The 23,016-nt window shown below is 38.8% G+C and overlaps 1 protein-coding gene across 2 annotated transcripts in view; it reads left to right on the top strand.

Moving 5' to 3' along the window:
- Positions 1-23,016, top strand: part of ERC2 (ELKS/RAB6-interacting/CAST family member 2) — an 804,554-nt gene that overhangs the window by 670,205 nt on the left and 111,333 nt on the right. For both annotated transcript variants that reach the window (XM_075183253.1, XM_075183252.1), the window contains one exon: positions 12,555-12,748. The gene's annotated coding sequence lies outside the window, so the exon portion shown is untranslated. The remainder of the gene's footprint in view (positions 1-12,554; positions 12,749-23,016) is intronic.

The following is a 23,016-nucleotide window of genomic DNA, read 5'->3' as shown; positions in this document are numbered from 1 at the left end:
TCCATTGTAACAGCATATTATAAAAGGTAGTATTGCAATATAACTTATTTAATTTTTTTTTAAATAAATTACACATAGATGCATAGCATTGTATACATATATAAGCACATAGCAACAATGTGATCAACACAACACATTCATGTATATATAATCCGGCTATTAATGTTTGAACATACATTGAATATTAAATATACCATTGTCATAATTATTAATTACGATACATGTATAATATACAAATGGCAATATATGCATCAACTACTGTGAATCATATTTGAATAAAATGTGCTCTGTTATTTCAGTATTCCTCAGGAACATCCGTGTCTTATATAAAATGACATATCATTTGCTGTTATACTTAGCTACTCTCCCAGAATGTCGAATTTCAGGTAGTTCTCCTGGATCTTACCCAGGTTCTAGTGAAGTGGGTGGGACGATCCAGTAAGAGCTGGAGCTATTTGAGAAAAGGCTGCAAACAAGAGGGGAGGATGTTTCCTACACACATAATACTTCCTGCCAGTCCCATTGTAGAACACTGGAGATGTTAGATAGGTGTATGCCTCTTCTTCGCACTGATGCCTTCTCCAATCTCCTCCAAACTTAAATGACGCAGAGAGCTACATATGTAACATACACCCTCCCCACTCTCCCCTTGTCATGTATTCCCAAGTCCTCCATTTCCCCCTATACCCTGATTGTCTGGTAGAGGAGGTTAAGGTATTCTTCACAACATCTACCACCATTACTGCCCCATGTAGGAAAGAACTATGAGCCGGTTGCTCTCACTGATTGTATTACCGGTACTCTGCTCTGCATATGGCCCACGTCATCACTGCTGAGCACCGAAGTGTGGCTCTCTGCTCCCCCTTGGCTGGTCACTGTAGTGAGCTAAGCGACTTCTTATAATCGAAATGCCCCTATCACAGCCGCATTAGCTGCTCCGTATGTAGTTCTACCACCTGCACCCATACTTTTGAAGTTTATAATGTACACTGATTGTAAAATCATACAAGTAGCAATGACTGTAGAAAGCAAGAATTAAGGGACTCATTTTCAGGAACCCTGTTCTTTTAGTTGATGGAAAGGCTTTCATTGCTAAGCAAACTAAACGTAGGCATACATTAACATACAATATTATATTGTTGTAGAATTATTTTTCAGCACAAGATAGTAAATATATCACATAGTTTTTCTTAGAATCTACTCAGTTCTATATGAAATACTGCTGGTTAATCCCTTTTTTCAGAAGTATGGTGACTGTCTGACCATTTTGTCAGTTTTTGCAATTGTACACTAAATTCACATCCTCAGCTAAATCCAGACACCCAAAAAACTATGATATCCACACAGCTTGACTTTAATACTCTTTATTGAATTTTGCATAGCCTGAATAATTTATATAAAAACAGCAGTCCTTAATTGTAAAAAATTAAAATAACCTTTTGTTTATTTTATTTTAATGTCATATTTATATCTTCCATATTAAGTGCTTTTAGATAGGTCATCAGTGCTTTTCATAGCCTGCTATGTGGCGCCACAAGGGTTAAGTCTACATGTTCATAAATAAGTAAACTGTGAAAAAACCCAATGTGGTGCGCACATGTTTTTAAGTAAACAATACTTTTACAGAATAGCTGTCATTTTTTTTTAATCTTCTGTTATCTTGTTAAAGCTGAAATCTGTCAAAAGTGAGTGAAATTTCTTTAATGAACTTAAGGGCAAGCCTTCAAAGGAAGTTGCAATTGAACCTGTAGAAAGGGCCGTAGCCTTTGAACTGAGAATAAGTTGATCCTAGATTAGTTAGATCTTTCATTTTACTCCACCTTGTAATCTAGCAAGAAAGATTTTAGCTTTGAGTAGTTCTGACTCTGCAGTGACAGGTTGGGTTAAAATTGATATATTGTTACAACTATAAGCCATTTGGATTGGTTATTCTGCTTAGCTGGTATTTCTGCGTGCTCCACGTTGCTCGCCGCAAACGTTTTGACTTTTTGCATGTGTTGAACGCTTTGGAACGCGTAGGAAATCCACGTCCAATTACAACCATGTTTTTATTTTTCTCGCATTTCTCACCATCCCCGCTTGTCCAGCTCAACATTTCAACACCTAGAGAGAAGAACACTGTGAGTTAAAGTTACCAAAATCTGGAACATATAACATTTCAAGAGAGAAAAAGAAAAACTGAGAAATGTATGGAAATAGGTGGTGCGAACTATATAAAGTACACATCACATCAACAATCTGATGAGTTTGGACTTTAGCCTTGTTCCCCAGCTTTGACGTTCTCCATATTATGTTATTCTTTGCATAAATTCATCAGTATTCTAAGGCATGTTGTCGTCCCCAGGAGAAAAACAAGAATTTCTTTATTTTCTTTCTTTTACAGGAAAACAATTGGGATTTTCCATTTGTTGCCCTCTTAATCACTGTGGTTAATGCTGTTAGCATTGGGTAATACTGAGTTCATTTGAGTGCGTGGGTATAGCATATCTGCCTGGCCATTGATACCTCAACTAACTGGGCTAACTGGTGAAATAGAGTGTTGACATTTTTATTTCAAACCCCAATCCCTGGAGGGGAAAAAAAAGATAAATATTTTGCTTATTTTTATGACTCCTGCTTCTCGCTGTATGTTTGCTCTGGCCTAATTATTCTTCTGTGCCTTATGGACCAGCTCTCCTTTCCTGCTCCATTCTGCTGAAGTGTTGAGACGCAGCTTTGTGAAAAAATAAATAAAACGATTTGAGAAATCTCCGCAGCGGCCAGACGAAGCGTCCGTAATTTGCTGCCTACACTACAGTTGAAGTTTAGAACCAATCAGGGCACTGCTGAATTAATGGGAGATCTTACTTATCCATACGGTTCAAATCTAGAAGAATAACTGGAAGCACTACACCCAAGTTTTGTTTTTTATTCTTTTTTTCTAAGGCTTTTATCCTTTTACGGGTGAGCACAGTAAAGCACATACAGACATACAACAGTAAACTTAAGAGGCCGATCGCCTTGTTAAACCAGTGGGAGGTTTTGTTCTCTCTCTACCTGATTTTACCATCACATGGCATTTGAAAGGTAATTAGCCCTTCTCGTCCCTTCTGGCCAGTTTATGACCATTTTACGCACAAAGGCTGAATGCAGATTGCCATATTAAAATTTCCAACTGATCGGGGTTATGTGTCTCTGGGCCTGATTCATTAAGGAAAGTTAAGTAAAAAAAAATTAGTCTCCTGGACAAAACCATGTTACAATGCAAGGGGTGCAAATTCATTTTCTATTTTGCACATAAGTTAAATACAGTCTGTTTTTTCATGCAGCACAAATACTTGATTGCTTGTTTGTACACTGAAATTTAAAGTTGATATTTGTGTGCTACATGAAAAAACAGACAGTATTTAACTTATGTGCAAAATAAAAAACTAGTTTGCACCCCTTGCATTGTAACATGGTTTTGTCCAGGAGACTACTTACTCAATTTTTGTACTTAACTTTCCTTAGTGAATCAGGCCTTCTATGTTTCATGTTAATGCACAGGAACAAATGGCTAGTAAAAGTGAGGGGAATTGACTGTAGTAGCCTCACATTAACGCTGCCTTGGAAAATTCGAGCCGCTTTGCTACTTGCCGGACGGAATTTGCACAGGATGGCTTTTCTAAAGAATGTTGCTGCTTGACTTCTAATTCCCAGGCAGAGAGAGAATGCCCACTGAGCCAGTCACAGCTAGGAGTATATTGAGGACCCTGAGTTTCTCGACAGTTAGCAGAGAGCACCCACAACATTTAATGTTAACAATATATTTTTATGTTAACTATAATTGAGTATTAATTATATTTTAATAATATAATGACATAATATAAATACCATATATCATCTGTATTGTAGATTGTTTATCTAGTTACTGTCTGTTTTGGTGCTTCTCCTATGCAGTATTTTGAAAGTCTGGGTTTTTTTCGTAGCCTAGGGTGTATGAGGAGGTCTAGACTGTGACTAAAATCTATCCACAGCTAACCACATACTACGGAGGAAGAGCATTGAAAATAGTAAATGTAATTAAATTATATACATTTGTGTAAAGAAATACATGGCTGCACTCATTTTTAGTTTTACACAAAAAATATTTACAAATCCCCCACTGCCTGATGTCCTGCCTGAATAAACTTTACCCACCTGAACAATAGTGCCCAAGACATTGCAAACTACTTAAAAGTAAAATGGACACAATTAGGTGTGACATTGCAGTGTACCAGACATCCCACCCATCTCACCTACCTGCAACTCCAACCTCGGCTCTTTCAGACCAGTACTTTAAGATGAAGTTACCCTACTCCTTTCACCCATTCACCTCACTTTAATCCAATCCCTTCATACCTTCTGTGCTCTAATTCCACCATACTATTGTCTCCGGTGGTAATCGAGTTGTCGTTGCTGTAAACACCGACACTGTTTACTCCTACATAATTATTCCGATAATGAACACTTCCAAATGGAGTCAGTTGTGTGCGCAACTTGGAAATTTTGCCTCTAAAAGCAGCAAAGCACGGACTTACATTAGGGGTTAGGGTTAGGAATAAAATTAATATTACCATAGTCCATGTGTTTCCGCTTTAAAAGCCGAAATTTCCAAGTCGCGCATGTAGCTGACGTCATTTGGAAGTGTCGCGATGTCCTCTCATCGGATTTTGTCTGTGTCTCTTTTCTGGTAAGTAGTTATTTTTTCTATGTCGCTCTTTTCATTATCGAAATAATTATGTAGGAGTAAACAGTGTCGGTGTTTACAGCACCGATAACTCGTACTACACCCCCCAGGTATTCCCCCCCACCTTCAAACATACAATCATCATTCCCTTTCTTAAGAAACATTCTTAACCCATCCTAGTCCATTATCTAGCTACCCATTGCTCTACTTCCATACCCATCAAAACTACAGGAGCGCTCACAATATACTGATCATTTTTTCACCTCTAACTCCCTAGTAGACCCTTTTCAGTTTGATTTTCTCCCAATATAATCCATAGGATCAGTTGAATCTTCCCTCCTGGATCTCTCTGACACTGTTGATCATCTTCTAATCATGCGTACGCTCCATTCCCAGCATTGGTGATAATGCCTTCTCTTGGTTTTCATCATACTTGTCGATCATTCACCATTTCCTTCAGTGAATTCTCATCTCCACCAACTTCTCTCGCTCTGTTGAAATACCCCAAGGAGCGGTCGTTGTCCAGTTAATTCTTTGTTGTTTACTCCACATATCTAGGTAAACTAATATCTACATTAGGGCTCCAGTATTACTGATAACACCAGGATTTACCTTTCCTCTCCTGAACTTGCTGCCTCTACATTAGGCAGCATCTCAAGCGGTCTTTCAGCCAACAGATCATTGATGCCCAATATCTCTTTAACGGTGAATGGCACCATAATTCTACCTACTAGATTGTCTGAATGTGAGGAAACAAACAATCTCCAAGTCACACTTCCACCTGTGCAATATCTGCAAAATATGTACTTTCCGCACACAAGATGCTTCCAGTTTTAATCCACCCCTTATAATTTCCTGCCTTGACTATACAACCTCTTGTTTGTCCTGTCGGTGACAAGACTATGCTTCCTGCAATCATTAATGCTGATGTTTCTGTCATTCATCTGCTGCCCCCTCTATCTAAGCTCTTTATTGAATTTTATTCTGAAGTTTTACGGACGCCAAAGTGCTGAGTTTTGCTTGCAAACACCTCCATAACTCCGATCCCACCTCTGTTTTCCACCTCATCCATAAATACTCTACCAGTCGCCCTCTGCGCTCCTGCAGTGACCTTCTAATGTCTTCCCTTCTCATAATCTCATCCCATGCATGGCAGCAAGACCTCTCCCACGAAGCTCCTCTTTTATAGGTCTCTCTACCCCTCCCTCCAGTCTCTTCAATCTTTAAATGCTCCCTGAAGAGTCATTTCTTCATAGAAATCTACCCATCTTCCTTTTCTTCTACACTACCTCAGCCTTACAGCAGTCACTCACACTTTCCCCACCAGCAGCTAGACTCGTTATTTTGCTACTATATGTATTAAGTACTCCCCAAACCTTTTATAGTGTAAGATTGTTAGGTGCAGGCCCACCTCTACCTTCTCTTTCATGTCATTGTACATCACTATCTGCTCAATGTACAGTACTCCGCAATATGCGGTGATTTCATAAATAATGGATAATACTAACAGTTTTCTTTTATAGGTAGAAACACTATTTATATATTTTATATATTGATTTATGGTGCTTCTATTAAATTCATGTAGAATCATACAGAAGTCAAGTTGTAGCTGTAGTTGTAACCAAAATAAATGTTAATATTTTGCAGGGAAGGGGGAACTGTACACTTTTGCATTTTCAGGATTTTCTGAACCCCTTTTTTCACTACCTGTCAGAATTTGTTGTAATGTATGCTATATGTGTGTGTTTGTGTGTGTATCTGTATGAGTGTGTGTGTATGTGTATGAGTGTGTGTTTATGTGTATGGGTGTGTGTATGAGTGTGTGTTTGTGTGTGTATGTGTATGAGTGTGTTTGTGTGTGTGTTTGTGTGTGTATGTGTATGAGTCTGTTTGTGTGTGTATGTGTATGAATGTGTTTGTGTATGAGTTTGTTTGTGTATGAATGTGTATGAGTGTGTTTGTGTGTGTATGAGTGTGTGTGTGTGTTTGTGTGTGTATGTGTATGAATGTGTTTGTGTGTGTATGTGTATGAATGTGTTTGTGTATGAATTTATTTGTGTATGAGTGTGTTTGTGTGCGTGTGTGTGTATGTATGTGTGTGTGTGTAAGTGCCAAAAAAAAGTAAATCCTTCAGTGAATGAAGATTGCTGAATTAATGAACCATTAAGCAATTATCATCCACTCCTGCTTAGGATCATGTATTTGCTGGGCAGACCCAATTGGCCATTACTTTGGCTGCCTTGGACAGAGAATGAGAGAGGGGTGATTGTCGGGGCACATTTGGCAGACAGTACAGTCATGAAGGTTGTTCAACTCGCTGTTTTACAAGGAGCATTGCCTCAGGTGGTAGCTTGTGTTTCAAAATCCAGCCGTCTAGCTTAAATTCTCTCATACCTATCACAATAGTGAAGATAATTGAAGATTGTACACTCTGCTAGAAAGGCAGCAAACAAAATCGGTATAGCAAGCATACCTTCTATACATAAGAAATAGCCATGGAAGCTGACACAAGCAGGGCCCTCTAAACTCGTGTTTTCCTTATGTCATTTTGTGGTTTTTAGTTATGTAAATTTGTTGTTTGTATTTATTTAATTTTGTCACGTCTGTATTTATGTTATCTTGTCATATGTTCTCACCCCCTATAATTATATGGCACTGCGGAACCCTTGTGGCGACTTATCAATAAAATGATTAATAATAATAGTATAGTAATAATATAATAATTCAGTTACTCTTCTGGGTTCATGCATATAGCCACTGGTGCAGCAGTGTAATCAATTTAATTTATTTCCACCTGCCTCATCAAAATGCTGGACAAGCTCACTACATACGCAGACCAAAGTCTGTTTTGAAGGAATAAGGAACATTTGAGATTAATCTTTTCTGCTGTGCCTGGTATTCATACAGGAACTTTCAATTTAAAGTCTGCAACAGTACACCCTACATGTGACCTCTGCTTTGAAACCTCAGCTCTGGTCTATTGCTATATTTATGAACATGAATTTTAAAAATATACTACAAAGTAACTTCCATAAACAAATAGGCACACAGTGGATGCATCAGGCTCTATCGAAAAAATATATTGTTACTTATTTTCCTTTTCTGTTCTTGCTGCAGAATTGACTTGGAATAACAACCGTAAGCCAGTTTTGTGGCTCTGCTACTAATTTGTGATACATTCCCCAGGCCGGCTCAAAGACCTCCTTTGGCAAAATAATGTGCTACTTATTAAGTGCATCCTAAGGATCCCTGGAGAATCATATGCTAAGGAAACAAGGGAGAAACAAATGCATTTCTATCCTCCAGTTAGATATCCGATATTGATGACCAGGATGTATATAAAAAGTAAGGTTAGGAGGATGGAGAATTAGGCAAATGGATAACAAATTAGCCGTTGCTAGGCACATACCTGACAAGTATCATATAATACGAACCACCAAATGGATATTAACAAAGAGTATCAAATGGTGTTAGGTACATACTGCTCTGTTATTTTGTCTATAAAAAAAATAATTTAGCTGCAACAGAATATCATATCCCACCTTTTATTGGTTGACCGGTAAGGCAAGGAAATATTTTATATGGTGAAACGGAAAGTCAGCTTACAGCCTGAGCTTCAATTTCATTTTTTTAGAAAACTTATCTGTTCCGTATTCACTGACTTATTGTACAAATCTGCTATGTCGGTGTATTTAAACGGCTCTAAGTAATTATTGATATGTTATAATACAGAATATACTGCTTTGAGAAGCATAAATTAGTTTTACTTGTAATTTCATGATGTAAACTGGCCTTTTAGTAGTTTGTTGTGTTTCCACCTCCTTAAAAATAACCAAAATGTATCATCTCTGTGACCGAAAAATGAGTGGATGGCGAAAGAAACGTGCAAATAGCCATTCATCTGGTTTTAGACAAATAGCAATATATTTTAATTGAAAGAAAGTAATTTTTTTTTCTACAAAGAATAATTACATTTGTTTAAGAAATCCAATGCTGTTTACAAAAAGAAGCAGCGACTTTAATGATAATGGTCTTCTAAAGGGTCTTAAATGTATTTTTATAACATGCTGGTCCCGGGAGATGTGGGGGGGTGGGATTGTGAACGATGTGAGTAAACGGCAGCCACTCCGTACAGCAAACATTCCTCACTAATGATTTCAACCATCCACTAGTTCCACTTTTAATTGTATAATCTGTTCAGATGTTTGAATCAGATTGTGCTTCAAAATTAATTTAAAGGCTCATTGTTGTAGCTCAGTGTTCAAAACTTTCAGAGGTCAACGATCCAAGCCACTGGCATGCCTCTTATAGTGTAAAATGTTGGACTGTGAATTACGTAATTACTTTTAATTACATAATTATAGTGTTTAAACGTGTAAGGGTAAAGGTTACGGTTACATTTTGAAGCCACGGGAGGTTACGTGACATTAAGCAATGGGCTCACCTACAGCTTCCTAAATTTTCTGTGAAATTTGTGTACATTTATGAACTGCTCTGTCCTTGACCTTGGGAATTAGGAGATTGCGGGGAATTTCGGCTCTACCACAAGTGACATGGTTACAAATAATTTGTCTCTCTTTAGTAAAGAGTTCACTGTTAATAATGAAGAAGGGGGAAAAAAAAAATGTGTCAAGGTAATTAAATGTTTATTATGAGTGGCCAGGCCAAATGTGAGATATTTGTAATAGGAAGATAATTAACTTGTATAGGAAGCAGGAAACAAACTACAGGTTAAGTAAATACCTTATTGTCATTTAAAAAAATAAAATAAAAAAATAATATTATTGGGCTGAAATTATTTAAATGCCAGCAAAAAACAATGTTAATGTTATTTTTCAAATTGATCTTCAAAATAACAGCACAAAATTGGAAAACAAAACTCTGTATTGTTATATTAGTAATATTTTTTGGAGGGAAATGTTTTAAAACTGTAATATTTTTAGGATAATTCCCTGATTGTAAATACATAGAAATATTGTGTCCAGACCTTCGCTAGGTCGCTAGGCCGCTATTGTTGTTCTCCCCTCCTCCCCCATACCTATCCTTTTGGCCCATGGGCCCAACCTCTACAACTGGGGAACATAATTTAATGTATTCTATTAGTACTTTATAATTTTCAAAGATTATTTATGTATATGGAAGGCATATATGAAAACATGAAAAGATGATAAAACTTGTCCTTCAGCGACCTCTAATATTCCGCCACCCTCAACCCTGGCTTTTGTGACCATGAAGCATAAACAGCATAAGCGTTGTTTACTAAAATATTCTTATCCATAAAGACTATAGAAATCCACAAGCACAGGAACAGGAAGTGACTGACCTGTCTGGCAAATTTTTGTACCTGTCTTACACATTTTTAGGGAAAATTTTTTAGGACAAGAACAAAAATGCAACCAACAAATTTTACATAACGGAAAAAAAAAGAGGGATAGACGGTAATTCCTATATTTGCACAAAATGTAAAAGTTTACCCATTACTGCCCATTCTGTGGACTGGCCAGTGGCGGATCCACGGGGGAGGGATCGGGGCGATCGCCCCCCCCTAGCAGGGGCTTGCTGCCGGCGGCTGCACACTATGTGCAGGTCCGTTCGGCAGTGACAGGCAGGGACAGTGTACTGCCCGGCCGCTTTGATTGTGTCCCTATCTGTCACTGCTGAACGGAACTGCACATAGTATGCAGCCGCCGGCAGCCTTAGATGTCAAAAAGGGGGCGGGGCCTAAATCCCCCCCCCCCCCCCCCCCCCCCCTAAATCGCCCCGGGTAGATGTATTCTCTAGATCCGCCCCTGGGACTGCCCTTGTATTCATAAAAGGGCAACCTATTAGTTCACCAGAAATTAATTACATTACAAAGTGTGTTATGTTAGTGATGTCACTAATTTCTAGTATATTGGTAAGATAAATATTTGTTCAATCCACAGCTTACACTCTAAGGCAGAATACACACTACAGGAAAATTGTAACGATGCAATATTTTTAGCAATTTTACCAGCGACTATCATTTAAAAAAAAATCCCAATCAGTGTGCCGATTCATGTGTACACACTATTGAAGTGTTACATGATTTACCTTCAGATCTGTGCTCTTCATCAGTCATAACCATCAGCTGAAAAGTTCCTGACTCTGCACACTCCATAGAGCTCTATGGACACTGCAGTCGTGACTGCATACACACTGCAGGATTAGAACGACATCCTTCCATAGTTAAATGCATACTTGCCAACTGTCCCGGAATGTCCGGGAGACTCCCGGAATCCGTGTACGTCTCCCCGGACTCCCGGGAGAGCAGGCAAGTATCCCGCATCCTGGAATTTACTTGCCAAAATGACTCGATTCGCGGTGAATCGCGACATTATGGTCCCGCCCCCATGGGGCCAAAATGACCATATCGACCGCGCCCCATCCCCCTCCCGCCCTCCAACCACACCCCCTGCCTGGGATCTCCCAGAATTCACTTGTCAAAGGTTGGCAAGTATGGTTAAATGAGATTTTTAGTTCAGTTTAAAAAACTGATACAGTTGGGTTTGGAGCGATAATTGTTCATCGTTACAGGGTACACACTACTGTGATATCAGGCCAACCAGTCTTTTATCGTCTGATTGGCCCGATAATCGTCTGAAAACACTGTACTGTAGTGTGAATCTCTGTTCCTAATCTAATGCAACATAGTTTGCTGCCCCTTGGATTTGCAATGATAAGAGAAAAGTTTGTATACGGTTGTTGCCATTTTTCACAGCAAAATAAGATATATAAAACCACTTTCCTTTGCAATCATCAGCACAGAATGAGTTCTCCCGTAGCTCTAAAGAATTGGGAAATGTTTGAAGGTGCAAAGTTCAGGATCAGTGTGATGAGGTGAGACAGGGAATTCCATAAATGTTTGCGTTTATTTACAGGATTGGCAGCCAAAATGTTTGATCAGCCAAAATCTAAAATGGAACTTTGTGTGATCACCGGGAGCAGGAGGATTAGACAGTTTATGAAAACCATCCGTTACATACGTTAAGGTCTGAAAAGCAGATCTAATATCCAATACAAACGTTTATTAATCTAGGTACATGCTAAATGACATACTTTAAATTCTGTTAAAATAAGCATTTACATTTTTAAAAAATTGCCAAAAATCAGGACACATGGGGACACATTGGGGTCATGAGTTCAATTCCCGACCATGGCCTTATCTGTGAGGAGTTTGTATGTTCTCCCCATGTTTGCGTGGGTTTCCTCTGGGTGCTCCGGTTTCCTCCCACACTCCAAAAACATACTGGTAGGTTAATTGGCTGCTATCAAAATTGACCCTAGTCTCTGTCTGTCTGTTCCCCTGTCTGTCTGTGTCTGAGTGTGTGTCTATATTAAGACATTAGACTGTAAGCTCCAGTGGGGCAGGGACTGATGTGAATGAGTTCTCTGTACAGCGCTGCGGAATTATTGGCGCTATATAAATAAATGATGATGATGAAGGCCCTGTTCGCAAGTTTACAATCTATGGGACAGGTTAATTGGCTGCTAACAAATTGACCCTAGTCTGTGTGTGTGTGTGTGTGTGTGTCTATATTAGGAAATTTAGACTGTAAGCCCCAATGGGGCAGGGACTGATGTGAGTGAGTTCTCTGTACAGCGCTGCGGAATTAGAGGCGCTATATAAATAAATGGTAATAATAATAATAATAACCCAATAGAAAACGGAGAGGTCACTGCTATTTTATTGAAATAAATGAATACGGAGATTTAATGTAGGCCTTGGACCAGCCAGAGGATTATACTACATTTTTCTTTAAGTCCTGTTTGGTTTTTTTTGTTTTTTTAGAAACGTTGGCAAATAATACCTAAAATATTTATCTAGAAACCCATTTTGTTTATGCAGATGATCCCGTCTCTGCCGGAGTCACATCGTCACGACAAGACCTCATGCTGTACATTGATCATCTATCCAACCTTTGCCTAGAGTGAGACCCCCAGAACTTTGACATTTACTGAGCTAGTAAGGGAACGAGGAGCAGGAGGAGGGGATGGAAGACATCTGATGAAAACAAGGAACAATGTTTAACACCAGAGCAGGTAATTGTTTTATACCATATAGCATTTTGGAACTTGCTAATAAAAGGGCTGTATTAAAACATCCAATTATAATGTTATATTAAAACATGATTACATATCTATTCACAATCATACATTTGCCCCAAAATATGCAAGAACATAGTGGCAAGACTTTTTCCTTTAAATAGCAAGTCAAGTACTCTTTTTCCTACAAATCATTATCTCCTTTTCAAAAGCTCTTTGGTTGACAAACAAAAAGACAGACACAGTTAGTCTGCTACACAGAAACAGGCTTGGCATGTCTTGTGATGGCAGAGGGGGTGTTCAAAAGCCTTTATGCTCATTTCATTATGTGTCATGTTACTGTGGTTGCCATGGTAGTCCAGGGTCATAATTCATTCCTAGCAGTTAGAATAAATACAAGGCAATGAACATTTTTCTTATAGCCTGTCACAGTGATTTATGTCGAAAAAACATAAATAGAGTATATCGCATAGACTGGATGGAAAGAAATGTTACAAATCACCAATCCACAGTTTATTGGAATGTATAATATGGAGGCAATTATCTGCTCAAGGATCACATATTATGTCCTTGTAAAAAATATTTAAAGTTTCATTAAAAAAAAGCTTGTACTCATAGGCAGTTGTTGTACACTTATGGTCAGTTTCCATTTTAATGTCATTTACACTTGTGACCTTTAGCTCTGCTTCAACAAATACAGTAGCGTACAGTATATTACTTATATAGTCCGTGATATCAGTTATTCTTTCATGTTTTAATTTTTTTTTTTCCATAATTGTGCTTAACACAGGGGATGGAAGATGCCAGACATGGTTTTCTTTTATCCTTCTGAGCAGCCTGGGAGCAAACATAGGAACAGGCCATGTATTTTATTATGACCAGGGCGCTATTTGTGTGAAATTTATTATTTTTTTTTCTATATTTTCTCCAGGTGCTCTGGTTTCCTCTTGCACACCGAAAACATACTGGTACATTAATTGAAAAAAAAAAACGTAGTATGTGTTTGTATAGTAAAGAATATAGATTGTAACCTCCACATGGGCAGGGAGTGGTGTGAATGACTAAATATTCTCCGCAAAGCCTTATATAATAGGGTAAGATCTAAATAAATAAATAAATGTTAAGAAGTAAATAAAATAGGGAGTTGTGACTTTCACCTCTTTACCTGCACTTCTGGACCTGCTTATGCCTCCAATTATGTCATATCCCACCCCTAATGATGTCACGCATATCCTTTGCCATCAGACCATGACTCAAAGCGATCCGATTCAGCATTAATTATGTTAGGTTACATGTCTTACATCCAGACAAAAAACCCTCCCCGTCCTGAAGCTTAAAAAGATTCCTTACCCCACAGCTAGGTCAGCTTTTAAGAACCTAGGGCCTGATTCATTAAGGATCTTTACTTAAGAAACTTCTTATTTCAGTCTCCTGGACAAAACCATATTACAATGCAAGGGGTGAAAATTAGTATTCTGTTTTGCACATGAGTTAAATACTGACTGTTTTTTCATGTAACACACAAATACTTGATAGCTTATTTGTACACTGAAATTTAAAGTTGATATTTGTGTGCTATATGAAGAAAACAGTCAGTATTTAACTCATGTGCAAAACAGAATACTAATTTGCACCCCTTGCATTGTAATATGGTTTTGTCCAGGAGACTGAACTAAAAAGTTTCTTAAGTTAAGATCTTTAATGAATCAGGCCCCTAATCTTAGAGAATTATAGTGGGAAAATACTGAATTTGAAAATTAAAATTTTGGTAAATATGACAATTTTCCTGGCGACCCTAATCAGCATTGGGACCCATGTTACTGCTCTGCATACTCGATCTGCACAGACTGTCATCTTCCTAGCCCACAAACTTGTTTTTCAACCACTGGAATGTACCATTAGACCCTGGGGACTAGTTTGCCTTGAGTCTTGCAATGGCCTTTAAAATCCAGCTGGTTACTGTTTTGATTGAGACTTCTGACCTTATTGAAGACTATAAATGAAATTTCAGATTTTTTTGGTTCTGGTAATGTATACCTGCAGACATCTTGTCGTGTTTAAGGTATACAGAAATGGAAATTGCTCAATTAATTTATAGATTCATAGAGGGTGCTTATAAGGGTGAGATTATCCAGAATGGAGAAAATACAAAGAAAAATCCTCCAGCAACACCACTGTGTTGTACTACTTGTACTTAAAAATGCAGAATTCTCTGTTACACATATTTGCAAATCTATGATAAGCCACCCGTTACTGCACGACGCTTCTGCTAATAGGATAGTCTTAGCTCTATTATCATCATCAACATTTATTTATATAGCTCCAGCAGATTCCGTATCACTTTACAATTCGGAACAAACAGTAATAAAACAATACAGGGTAATACATACATACATAGAGGTAAGAAGTAGAGATGTTCACTGACCCCCGTGTTTTGGTTTTGGATCTGGATTAACTTTGTGTTTTGGTTTTGGCAAAACCACCCTCGCGTGTTATGGTCCTGGTTTTTGTTTGGATCCCTATTTTTTCCTCTAAAATCCCTTCTTTTTTTTTTGCTATAATCACATAATTTGGCTCTTTTTTGTTCCTACATTATTATTAACCTCAATAACAATAAATTCCACTCATTTCCAGTCAGTTTTTGTCAAGTGACAAGAACACTGCTACCTCCTATTTCTGTGTAAGCAATGACACTGGAGACTGGAGAGTGACAAGAACACTGCTACCCCTGTTTCTGTGTGAGCAATGGCACTGAGCAATGTCACTGGAGAATGGAGAGTGACAAGAACACTGCTACCCCTGTTTCTGTGTGAGCAATGGCACTGAGCAATGTCACTGGAGACTGGAGAGTGACAAGATCACTGCTACATAAACTATTGGTAGACACTTCATATAGGTGCTAGTGCTAAATACAATGATGGTAAATTCATGAATGTCCACTAATGTCATCAATATGATCATATAAATATACGGATAAGGTGAAACAATTGTGACAATGCAGAATACACAATTGTTATATGAAGTGTCTACCAATATTTTATGTGCTATATGTGATGATTTGGTGACATCCAATTTACACTTCCGAGGCTGCTTTTGTTAGAGCGCTCCACCTTTTGGTTTTATATTTGAAGAACACTGCTACCCCTGTGTGAGCAATGGCGCTGGATCTCCTGGGGAGGGAGCTACTTGTGGAATCCAAAACCCACGAGATCCGACAACGCAACAATGTAGTTTTGCCTAGATTCAGATCCGAGGATGCGCGAAGTACCAAGCCGACTCGTGAGCCTACTCGGATCCCCTAAGTTCGGATGGGTTCGGTTTTCAGAAACCCGAGCCCGAGCATCTCTAGTAAGACGGCCCAGTGGCCTAGTGGTTAGCACTTCTGCCTCACAGCACTGGGGTCATGAGTTTAATTCCCAACCATGACCTTTTCTGTGTGTAGTTTGTATTTTTACCCTGTGCTCGCGTGGGTTTCCTCTGGGTGCTCCGGTTTCCTCCCACACTCATAAAAACATACTGGTAGGTTAATTGGCTGCTATCAAAATTGACCCTAGTCTCTGTCTGTCTGTTCCCCTGTATGTCTGTGTCTGAGTGTGTGCCTATATTAGGGCATTAGACTGTAAGCTCCAGTGGGACAGGGACTGATGTGAGTTCTCTGTACAGCGCTGCGGAATAAGTGGCGCTATATAAATAAATGATGATGATGAAGGCCCTGTTCGCAAGCTTACAGTCTATGGGACAGGTTAATTGGCTGCTAACAAATTGACCCTAGTCTGTGTGTCTGTGACACATGAGGACACATTGGGGTCATGAGTTCAATTCCCGACCATGGCCTTATCTGTGAGGAGTTTGTATGTTCTCCCCATGTTCCCCATGTTTGCGTGGGTTTTCTCTGGGTGCTCCGGTTTCCTCCCACACTCCAAAAACATACTGGTAGGTTAATTGGCTGCTATTAAAATTGACCCTAGTCTCTGTCTGTCTGTTCCCCTGTATGTCTGTGTCTGAGTGTGTGTCTATATTAAGACATTAGACTGTAAGCTCCAGTGGGGCAGGGACTGATGTGAATGAGTTCTCTGTACAGTGCTGCGGAATTAGTGGCGCTATTTAAATAAATGATGATGATAAAGGCCCTGTTCGCAAGCTTACAATCTATGGGACAATGGTTTGATACACAAGGGTAAGTGCTACATCATAGTGAATATTTGTCCAGCTATAATGCAAAGGTTGCAAAGTATTTAGTGGCCTGTTTGCTCAGTCACACTAATATGTTGGTCAGAGGGTTGTTGTCTTGTGTTAGCTGTGTAGAGGCTGGTAATAGGGTAACCTAGGGAGTTTAAGAGGGTGGTAGAGAAATACTATAAGCTTGTCTGAAAAGGTGAGTTTTCAGAGAACGCTTGAAGGTTTGAAGACTAGAGGAAAGTCTTGTGATGTGAGGAAGTGATTTCCAAAAAGTGGGTGCAGCCCAAAAAAAGTTCTGTAACCGAGAATGGGAGGAAGTGATGGGAGTGGAAGAGAGAACGGAGGTGTCGAGTTAGGAGATATTTTGAGACAAGTGAGGAGATGTATGTGGGTGCAGTTTTGTTGATGGCCTTGTATGTTGGTAGAAGAATTTTATATTGCATTCATTGAAAAACAGGCAACCGATCTAGAGACTGACAGAGTGACTCAGCAGATGTAAAACGATTTGCATGGAAAATCAATCCAGCCGCTGCGTGCAAAATAGATTGTAGGGGCTCGAGTCTGATTTTGGGAATACCCGTAAGAAGGGAATTACAATAGTCGATGCAGGAGATAATGAGTGAATGAATTAAAGTTTTTGCAGTGTCTTGTGTGAGATATGTACGTATTCTGGAAATGTTTTTTAGATGTATGCAGCATGATATAAATTTAGAGTTTATGTGAGGAACAAAGAATATTACACCTAGGCAGCAAGCTTGCGGGGTGGGATTTATGGTCATTTTGTCAACAGAAATAGAGATGTCAGGCAGTAATGTCTATTGTTGGGTGGGAATATTATTAATTCTGTTTTTGAAAGCTTGAGTTTGAGTTGGTGAGAGGACATCCAAGATGAAATGGCAGAAAGACAGTCAGTAACGCGAGACAACACAGATGGTGAGATATCAGGAGAGGATAGATTAATTTGTGTATCATACGCATAGAGATGATACTGAATTCCAAAGGAGCCTATTTGTTTTTCTAGAGAAGTGGTTTAGATAGAGAATAGCAAAGGACCTAGGACTGAGCCTTGTGGTACTCCCAAGTGATAACGGAAGCGGAGTGGAGGTTGTAGGATGGTGGCTACAGTAAGAAGAAATCAAAAAAACTTTTTTTACTGCTCATAATCTTTTCCATAAACAATTGTAAGTGGAGGATATTGATATATTTCTTGGTTTTAATAATGTTTGGATGATGATTGAGAGAAAAAAGTTCTCCACTCAGTCACCAAGCAATCAGTTCCAACTGCTTAGGATTGTGTTGTCATACTGGACCCTGTTTTAGGAGATCAGGACAGATTCTAAGACTCAAGATGATCTGGTTGATCATGGTAAATCAAGGCATGCCAGCCCAATGGACAGACAACATAACCTCTGCCTGATCTTAAATTATTTTTCTGACTGCTGTGAGGCGAAGTGGGACTTGGGGAAAATCTATGACAGGTGAAATGACTCATTCTTCCGGCAAAAAAACCCAAAAATCTGGTTAGCTTTGTCTGGAGTTGACACAAACCACCTCTAAACAGCCTGCCTGCTAATCAGTTGATTGAAAATTCTCTGGTTCAACTGCCAATCATGTCTGCCCAAAGTCTGTCACTTGGCTCTGGAAATGAATACTGGTTTTAGAATGTGAAGATTGGATTAAGTTAACCTATTAGAGAAGCTCCAGGTTGTTCGTACCTCACTGCTTTCTGATATAACATGTGGCTATTTGATGTTTTGCCTGAATTTTCATGAGTGTGTCCTGCACCTGAGGTGTGAAATGTAGGGTTGCATTTTTGTTCACTTTTTGTTACAGGATATATTGATAGAAGACTCCAGTAAACCTGGCCATTTTGAGACGCTAGTGTTACTCTCAAATCTGTAGTTATGGTTATCAAATGAGGTCCTGCAACTGTAGAGCTGGTTTTCAGTATGTGCTCTCTCAGAATGGTTGACACTGTGATGGACTGATCCCAGTTGTTTGGTAGTTGGTTCAAATGGTTTACGAAATGTCTGTGAGGTCCTCTGAATTGCCACTTTGCCAATCTGAGCATGTTGGTGATAGCAGACAGATTTCCAGAAGACCGGCAAAATGTTTATCTATACTGTACTATAGTGGAGGGCAATACTTTCTTGACCTTAAGTTAGATCTTCAGTATTTTGTTCTCTGGAAAAGTTACTTGATTCATTTTTGTATGGAAAAAGGCCCAAAGGAAGACATTGTTTTTAGTAAATTATTGACTTTCTTGCCATCAGAAGGATGTCATCTAGGTAATGGGTTGTTTGTATATCTTCTTTCTTTTCCCCAAAATCAGTATGATTAGTACTCTTGTGAATACAGGTGATGAGGTAGACAGAACAAAAGGTAGGCTGGTAAACTAAAAGTGCATCCCTCCAATAGTAAGCAAAGGAACCTTTTGGTGACATCATACAATTGGGATGTGAAGTATCTTGTAAATCTATTGAGATGGAGAAAAAAAAATCAGAATCAGAAACACTGGTGGCTGCAGTTTAGTTTGTGAACAAGGAGGAGACTTTTATACCATTTCCAATGACAGATTAACCCTCTAACTGCTGCTACCTCTGGTAACATTCAGCTTACAAGCCATCCATAATCTCTGCCATATAGCAGAGATTGAATCCACTGGGTCACCAAGTAATACATTTTTCAGAAGAGCTGTCTGGCAAAAAAAGACTACCTAGTTGAGGGGGTAAGATTCTTTATAAACTTTTGAGAAATAGGGGGAGGGAAGACAATGTGATTAATTCTCATTTGGATCACCTGCAAGCAGACATACTAGAGCCATCATATAAACTAGGTAGAGTCTTGCTCATTTTTACTGAGATGGTGAATTTCTGTTGTAGGAGCATTATAGACATTGACTCAGCACAGTGCAGAAATGGCAACTTTGCAAGTCTAATATTTAAATGACCACTGAGTTGTCTGACTGGACAAACGTGGAGCTGTGGCCATCATTTGCAAGGGGCCACAGAGCTTTTTCGGTAAAAAAAAAAAAAAAAAGGCTACATTCCTGTTCCCGGTCCTGGGTTGGTGGAATCTTGCAATTTCAATGACATGTATTGACAGCCAAAGTGGTTGCAATCCCATCTCACACAGCAGGAAAATACAGGTTAAACTATGCATGTTGTGTACTTTTTTCGCTTTATATTTTAATGCTAAATGATCCCCACTGTCTGCAGAATCATTCTTATGCCTATTGTCTTTTAATTTCCTTTATATTATCCTGGGATATAGACATATTACTCGACAATGAACCACGCAACTTATTAAGTAGTAGACACACACACTCTCTATTCTATGCCAAAAACATCATCTACACATTGCACTGCGGGAAGCTCCCGGTGTTATTGGCACAGGTAGATTAAACAACATTCGACATTGGGGTTTTCACACCCAGGAGCAACAGACATTCTTTTTTCTTTTTAACTTGCTTCATAACTGCATCTGACATTTTCATTAACATTGTTATAATGCATAGAAAGAGATGGTCTGTACAGAATACATATAATATTGCGGATAACAGTGACTGTTTATTAAAAGATATACGATGTGGGCCTGGTTCATCGTCTGATGCAAGTTGCGTTTTTAAAACGAGCACGGAACTTGAGCGTATGTACCCTTGTATTCAAATCCAAGGGGATCTCAAGATACGTTTCCATTTGTATACGTATGCTTTGCCTAAACAATACTTGTCGTATGTTAATAGACAGAACAGACTGCAGGATACGCACATGCATATGTCCAATATCAACTCCCATCAGAACGCATGCTAAAAAGAAAATGTATAAGTGTGCTTAAAAAACAACTCAGGTTCTTAGTGCATACTGTGTGTACAATCCATTTTTATAGTCTTTCTTACTTGCATGGACATGGTCTGTGCTAACTAGTTGCACGCATACGTTTAGTTTTAATACAAAGACTATGCTGTGACAGTCGTCATTATCAGTCGGCACTTACACCTGCCCTGTGCTGGTGCAAATGATACAGCTTAAAAACACGTACCTAAGAGATACAGAGACCGTGAATCAGCCGCATCTAGGTTGGCACACCCTTACTGTACATTGCCTACGTTCATCTGACCCTTTCCTCCCCCATTCCGCCCTTCAAGTTGCATTCAGAAAAGGAAATTGCGTTCATTGGCATAAAGTCTGTTTTTGAAATTTCATGCAAGATATGGCACGCAAAGGGACTTACTTCTGAAGACGAAGACGAATCAGGCCCTTTATGTGCACCTTTGCCAGTTTATTGCATGTGGGCATTGTTGTCTACCCAATGTACATTTATTTTCCTTAAATTAGTCCCTATTTTTTTTTGCATAAAGGTTCTGTATTGCATTTTGTTTGGAAGCCTATGTGCACAAGCTGTTCATTTATCTAAAGGGGAGACTAATCCCTTTTGATGCCTACAGCCACCTTCCATCTTTTGGTTGAAAAGCAGAACTCACATTGGGTAGGTATAAAACCAATAGAGGTAATTTAAACGCTTTTGGTTTTGCACCAGTGCTTCTTACCTATCGCCTGCCTAGCGCATCAAAGTGCATGCCCAGTGTCTGCCATTGATAGTCATCTCCGCAAAGCACATGCGTAATAAGTGTAGGGAGAGGTGGATAATTCTGAAGAAGCGCACTGTAAACATTGTGTAAAAATCCAACCCCCTTCCGCTTTAATTGAATTATAAAAAAATAATTTTCTTTCTACCAAACTATGGCATAAGTTAATCATAAGAGGGCACATTAGGTATGTTTTTATGTATGTGTCACTTTTGTATGTGTGAAGTTTTATATTACATTGATGCCTAACATTGACACCAGTTAAAAGTGTAACAGACCGGAAGACCGCAAGCTGTGAGCAGCTTATGCAAAATCCAAGTTCTTTTGCAGAGCGATAATTACCATTCTCCCCTCCGTTCAGCAAGGGACACATCTAAAATGTGCCCTTTCTCTCGTTTTACTAATGGACCTGGGCAAAATGTAATCTTTTTATTGCACTGCTCACCTACTATGTACTTAGCAAAAAAATGTCCTCACTGTGCCCAACTCCGTCTTTCAGCCTGGGCAAACTTCTGCTACTCCGCAAATATCTTGCTATGTAAACCTGTGCACTTTGGCGGAAATTTAGGTGCACATGCTCGGTGGACCAAATCCGATATTACCCTGCTCCATGGCTGTTTTGTACCCATAAATGACACCTAGAGGTAGATTTACTAAAGCATTTAAAAAGGAAAAGTGGAGGTGTTGCCCATAGCAACCAATCAGATTCTAGCTATCATTTTCTAGACTGTACTAGATAAAAAGTAGATATATCATTTTATTTTTAAAAAGTTTTAATAATTATACCCCCATTCTTTGTTCCAGTAGTTCTGCTGTTTGTTTTAAGACAGAGTATATTTATTATCAAGATAACAAAATCTCTGGAAGAATACTAATGTTAAAGAAACGTTCTTTTCAGATTTGGAAGGTGGTTTGTAACTTAGCTACAATGTATTCAGTTGATAAATGATGGTTAATTGCCGGATCAACTTAAAATAGGAGACAGAGATTCAGAACATTAATGTCATTATCTCTTCCCATGTCTCCTCTTCCTTTCATCATGAATGTGGCTTCTGGCAGACTTGTGTTTTACCATTTAATGCATGTGGCGGCTCTCTTGATTAAAGCCTAATTGAGCTTTTAATGTGGACCTCTTATAAAGCTGTAGGCACAGCACATCTAAGATATATCTGTATACAGTATGGAGGGAACAGTGCATGTTGGTTCACTAACCTCTTCTGGAGAGGCAGCAATCTTACATTTGATTACATGGGTGTTTTCATATACGCAGCTGAAAACGATACACATGTAAGTGGACAACAAGAGTTGACATGTTGATAACGAAAATGTGACTTTATTCCCTGTGATCAGTTACAACCTGTTGCAGCTACCTTGTTCTGGTCATGAGAACTTAATGTCCCAAACACAATTTTTAATAATAATAAATTGCTTGAAAATGCTCGATATAACAAGAAGTGAATACTCTTTCATGGGGTTGTCAATTTTAGGACAACCCATC

Source organism: Mixophyes fleayi, chromosome 8, assembly GCF_038048845.1.
Source record: "Mixophyes fleayi isolate aMixFle1 chromosome 8, aMixFle1.hap1, whole genome shotgun sequence".
Classification (NCBI taxonomy): domain Eukaryota; kingdom Metazoa; phylum Chordata; class Amphibia; order Anura; family Limnodynastidae; genus Mixophyes; species Mixophyes fleayi.
This window is presented reverse-complemented; position numbering and strand designations above follow the sequence as displayed.